The sequence below is a fragment of the Aethalodelphis obliquidens genome, unplaced genomic scaffold (assembly GCF_003676395.1).
Source record: "Aethalodelphis obliquidens isolate GAN/ISIS:26980383/991018 unplaced genomic scaffold, ASM367639v1 scaffold30, whole genome shotgun sequence".
Taxonomy (NCBI): domain Eukaryota; kingdom Metazoa; phylum Chordata; class Mammalia; order Artiodactyla; family Delphinidae; genus Aethalodelphis; species Aethalodelphis obliquidens.
In genome coordinates, this window is record NW_020837974.1 from 2,413,494 (window position 1) to 2,419,686 (window position 6,193).

The following is a 6,193-nucleotide window of genomic DNA, read 5'->3' on the forward strand; positions in this document are numbered from 1 at the left end:
AGTACTAGCTCTTCTTTGATTTTATATTGGAAAGTCTCATACTACTCATTTGATTTATCCTATGATATAACTATGATAGTTAAAAAACAATGATACCACAGTATTTCTATTTACAAAAAGACTATAGAATGCTATTTGATATTTCTTTGCAGTTCTCTTCCTCCCCACACCTGCTCCTTCTCCTCCACCCCCCCCCCACCGCCCCCCACTGCCTTAGGCTGTATCCCTCTGGAGAAATGTGTGGTCAACATTCAGCATTTTTTTTTGGCCGCATCACACTGCTTGCAATCGCGCAGCTTGCAGGATCTCAGTTCCCTGACCAGGGATTGAACCTGGGCCACGGCACTAAAAGTGCCGCATCCTAGGCACTAGACCACCAGGGAACTCCCCAAATTCAGCATTTTAAAGTAACTTGAAGGAATTATTTTCTCTGTGTGGTTATGCCACCAACCTGATGTGCAGTTTAGTTCATTTTCTACTCGGTGACTGCCTTTTGCTTATTTTTGTTTAATTTTGTTTTTAAATTACATAATAGGATTACATGGTTTCAGTGTCAACATTGTAAAACAAGATATGTCCAAAGAGATCAGCCCATGGTCCCTTCCTGTTTGTATTATTTTTACTTTCTCATCTAAGTTGTTGCATTTGTTGGCATAAAGTTGTTCATAGTATTTCTTCATAATTCTTTTAATTTCTGAAGAGTCAGAGGTAATCTTTCATTCCTGATTTTTGTGGTCTGTATTTTCTCTCCTTTTTCTTGCTAAGGGTTTGTATACTTAAGGGTTTTTCAATTTTGTTGATATTTTTAAAGAACTTACTTTTGGTTCTTTAAATTTATCTTAGAAAATTAATTTTTCTGTTTTATAGTTCTTTAATTTCCACTCTCATCTTTATTATTTCCTTCTTTATGATTGTCTTCAATGTGTTTTCCTTTTTTCCCCCTACATTTTGAAGGGAAGTGCTTAGATTATTGATTTGAGGTCGTCTTCTTTACTAATATAGGCATTTAACACTATAAAGTTTCCTTTAAGTCTTGCATTAGCTGTGTCCCATGCATTTTGACCTGATGTGTTTTTATTTCTGCTGATATCAAAATCCTTGCTAATTACCACTGTAATTTTTTTCTTTGACCTATTGTTATTTAGAAATGTGTTGTTTAATTTCCAAATATTTGTGGATTTTTCTAAATTTTCTTTTATTGTTTATATCTAATTTAACTCCATTATGGTTGGTGAATATACTTTGTGTAATTTCAATCCTTTTAAATTTATTAATGTTTTTTTTTTAAATTGGCCTAGCATGTGGCTTATTTTGGAGAATGTACTATGTGTACTTGAGAAGAATGTCTCTTTTTTTGTTGTTGAGTGGAGTGTGCTATAGATGTTTGTTAAAGTAATTTGGTTGGTAGTGTTTTTCAAGTCTTCCATTTCCTTGTTGATCTTTCTGCTTTTTTCTATCCATTGTTGAAAGTGGAGTATTGACATGTTCCACTATTATTGTTGAATTGTCTATTTCTCTCTTTAGTTTTGTCAGTTTTAGTTTTGTGTATTTTGGGGCTCTGTTATTAGGTTCATAAACATTTATAATTATTATCTTTCCTTCTGAATTGACCCTGTTGTCACAAAATTTCCCTTTTTTTTTCTAGTAACATTTTTGTCTTGAAGTCTTTTTTGTCTGATATTAGTATAGCTCTACTTTGCTTACTGTTAGCGTGATTCATCATTATCCTTTTGTTTTCGACTTGTGTCTTTCAATCTAATTTGAGTCTCTTTTGATAGCATATAGTTGAGTCATTTAAAAAAAATCCATACAGTTAATCTGGTTTTTGATTTTAGTGTTTAATCCATTTACATTTATTATAATTACTGATAAGGTAAGATAAATGTCTACCATTTGTTTTCTACATGTCATCTTTTTGGTTCATCCATTGCTCTCTCATGCCTTTTGTGTTAGGTAGATTTTTTTTTCTCCCATATATATGTTATTTTCTTAGTTGTTATCTTGGGGATTACAATTAACATCTTAATTTAAAACAGTCTGGTTCATATTAATCCTTACATAATTTCAGTAGTACAGAATCTTGCTCTAATATAGCTCTAACCCTTTCCCCCACCCTTATGCTATTTTTATTTTACAAATTACATCTTTATACATTATAAGCCCATTAAAGTCTTTATAATTGTTGTTTTATACAGTTGCCTTTCAAATCAAATAGACGAAAGTTGTTACACCTTCTATCCCCCCCTATCTATTATTGTCTTTTATATTTACCTTTGTAGTTTCCCTTACTGGTGTTCTTTACTTGGGTTTAAGTTTTCATTTAGTTTCATCAATGAAACTGCCATTCCTCCCCCCCCGCCATATGGGTGAATTTTAATAGCAAGTGAAACAATAAGTCCATGAATATTACATATATCATGTACCCATTTTATAAACTTAGAAACAACTAAAAGAACATAAATGCACATAATATACATAATACACACACACACACACACACACACACATATATATATATATATATATATAAAATATTTTCATCACCCAGAAATACATGAGTAGTTCCAGATACTGGTCTCCTAAGGTGGAGGCAGGCCTAGGAATGGGATGGGGGTACATAGGAATATGTATGTTATAAATAAGGGCCAGTTTTATTTTGGAATAATGGGTTCATGGGGTTTTATTACATTATTAAAAACATATACACAAACAAAAAATTTTATGGTTGTGGTTACTTTCACACTAACACATGAGATGGGGAATCTATCAATATTATGTAATGGAGTTTTATGAAAGAGTTTGACCTCAGCTTTCAAAGCCATTTTTATGACCAGAGGAATTACTTAGGGAGGATATCTCTGCCCAGTCCCACATGGGGCTGCCTCAGCTTGCCCAGACTCCATTATCAGGACAAGATGGGGTAATGATGAAAGAAGTGATGGCCATACTGCTGCTTTGAGACAAATGGTTGTCTCACACTGCTCCTCCCTAGGTCCCTGCCACCATCTGCAATCTCACAGCTCTCATCTCCATAATGTGCTCTGAGGGGTTTAATAAATATACAGGAGCTGTCAGCAAGAGTCCAATAAATATACAGGAAATCCTGCCCTCATTAAATCCATATTTAAAGCATGATGTTCTCCAGTTGCTCAAGCATTCAAGAGATTTTTTAGAATAATCAAGTGGAGATTTTGGGAGAATACCCAAAACTACCATCCAGATGACTTGAGCATAATATCGTGCAGACAGGATCAGAAGGGAAAGGAAACTAAGAAAATGAAAATCTAAGCAGTTGTAGTTTTTCTCTTTTAAAGAATGAGTTTTTAAAATAGAAGTGTCAGCACAGAGTGTTGATAATGGGAGTACCGCCGCTGGGTAGTTTATATTACTGGAAAACGTTTTTGAGAGGCAGTGTTGGTAGAGTCAGGTGGTACTCCCAGACCTTTTCATGTGGGATGCAGAGAAAATGGCAGTTTTATGGTTTGTTGGGAAAAATAGCAAGGCTGCTCATGGCCACAGTAGCTTGAACCAGCCACAGTTCACTGGTTGTGAAGACCCAACTTTGATTTCTGGATTTACTTCTTACACTTTGGACAGTTACATTACTCCTCTGAGCTGTAGTTTACCTATCTGAACTATGGGAATAGTTCTGCCAATTTGTAATGATTTTGTATCTACTAGTTTTAGAATATAACAATTACCCCTTAGTTTCTCAAATACTTAAAATGTAAAATAACATTTGAATATTGACCAAAGTCAGAGCAAATGGCATTTGTACAAACGTGTAGCCATTCAATTTTTATTTAACTATCTGGATTTGAAAACCAGTACACGGTATTTGCTAGGAATTGATACTGATGCTCTCATATATTTGTGTGGCTGTCTTTACCACTTTTGTCAATTAGGAGGTATGAACACCTGCTGTACTTGTATCTTGTACCAGCTATTGTGGGAGATATAAAGAAGCAGAAAACTGGGTCCTACCCTCATGGACCTCAGTCTGGCGCATGATCTATTGCTTTTAGGTGAATCATAAATGACAAAGTTGTGTCATTTACAGAAAATAATATTCAGGAAATAAATGTAAAAAGACCTTAAGGAAGGGAAAGCTCCATGTGGCTTAGTGTCTTGCACTCAGTAGAATATGCAGGGGATATGTGTAAGGTCTAGCTGAGATTCTTAGGAAAGGATTTAATGAGGACTGAAGAACTGAATGATCAGACATAAAGGATGGTGAAGTCTGCCTATTCAGAGAGTTTTTATTGTGTCTTCCCAAGAAATTTACTTGGAAGCACAATATTCATTTCTGAAGAGACAAAGACTAAGTTTTAGAAAAGAAATTTCTCCTAGATACTATTATAAAGTTTGAGTATTTCTATTATGATTTTATTACTTCCCATCTGTGGTAGATGTTTTATTGAAATTATTTGGATGTTATCAAGCTGTGACAATGATGCTTTAAAGGTCATACGTGAAACACAATTAAATTTTCCAAGTGAAATAAGAATATGCATTGTGAAAGGCAAATAATTTGAAGCAGTTTTGTTTTTTTTTTATGGGCCATTTTATGATGACATTTTGAGGTGTTTAAATAGATCACTATGTTGTTTTCTTCTTGATTGCAATTTTCCCTTCACTATTTGTGTAGCTTAAAAATAGAAACCAATGTGTTTAAGTTTTGACATTATTGAGTCTTATAGTTAATATAAACTATTCTAAATTCAATACTAGATTCTATTATAACTCTGGAAACTTACTAAAATTATTTTGTTCTTATGTAAATGTGATGGCTTCTGATTGATAGAGATAATTATGTACAGTTTGGTTTATTATAAATTAGGTAAACCAACATTTCTGTATCTCTGTCATTAGCTTACTCATTAGGAGATCCCTAAGATTCCCTCTAAAATTTTGTGATTTTATTTTACTTTACTTTTTTCCCCATAATAGTAATGAATGATTGTTTCTTTCAAATGTTTGGAAATTAATACTGGAAAATCTTTAGTTATTATTGCCTACTGTAGGTTATTTTAATATTATGACTATTTGACAGTGTTTTCTGTTTGATTTGTGGTGCTGACTCATAAATGCCACTGGAAAAAAGGTATTTCGGTTCTAATATAAAGAGCAATTATTTAGGTAGCAGCAAAATGACTTAGGTAAACAAAAATTTCTTTGTACTTATGAGCAAAATGACAGATGACACCTATCTGAGTACAGTGTGAAAAGAGCACAGGTATATTAAAAAAGGGAGACTCAATATTATATGTTTTTTGATGTAAAATAGCCCAGTGGTTATTATCTGTTAAAATAGTCTGATACTGTTGTGTGTTTCCATATGGAATGCTCACTGGTGTGCTCTTGCTGAGAGAGCACGAGTACTACACATCTGTGTGGGTATTGGAGTTGTATATTTCAAGTTGAATTAAGGCGATATGTGTGTGTGTGTGTGTGTGTGTGTGTGTGTATGTATCTATATCTACCTGTTTATCTCAGGTAATAGAGAATTGATAGCATTACTATTAACAGAGTCTGTTGACTTTTGTTTATCTAAACAACTGATTAGGCTGCTCTTAGGCTTGGCATTATTTTAGGGATACAGTAATATTCAGTGGAAAAGGAGCTTGAAATCATTAAAATTATTAAATACTTCTGAACTGGTTTTGAAAGCTTCTCTGGGCTGAAAGCCAGTTGATTCTTGTCAGTGTTTTTACATGACTGAGTTCAGTTACTTCAGAGCTAGAACAATTGCAGCCTTGGTAAATGGTTTAATTCTGCCTGGTGGTACAATATAGGATCCTTTTAAGTGCTGCTGTAATTGGTGTTTAAATAATGTGTTTTGACTGGACAAGAATGGAAGAGCTATTTTGGAGTATTTTCAAAGGTAGAAATTCAAAATAAAGTAACTTGTTAATTTAGTGTTCCGTAATGTATATAATAAGATTGAGGTTTCAATGTTTATCTTAAGTAAATGAAAATATTCAGATGAGCCTTTTATATAAGAGGAATTGCCTATATGTGAAACTTTCTGAGCAAAAACAGTTGGATTTAAAAAATTGAACCAGTTGATAAAAGGCTTGGGTTCTGATCATGGCCTACCTATAAGCAACCTTTATGACTTTGGGAAGTTTTAATATCCTCATTGTTAAAGGGGATCTGTTCCAACTCTCTCATTTGTAAAACTTTCCTTAGT

General features: G+C 33.6%; 1 non-coding gene across 1 annotated transcript; it reads right to left on the reverse strand.

The window, feature by feature from the left end:
* Positions 1-311: 311 nt before the first annotated feature.
* Positions 312-383, reverse strand: TRNAK-UUU (transfer RNA lysine (anticodon UUU)). The gene has a single exon. It is a non-coding gene; the product is annotated as a tRNA-Lys (tRNA).
* Between the last annotated feature and the right edge of the window lie 5,810 nt (positions 384-6,193).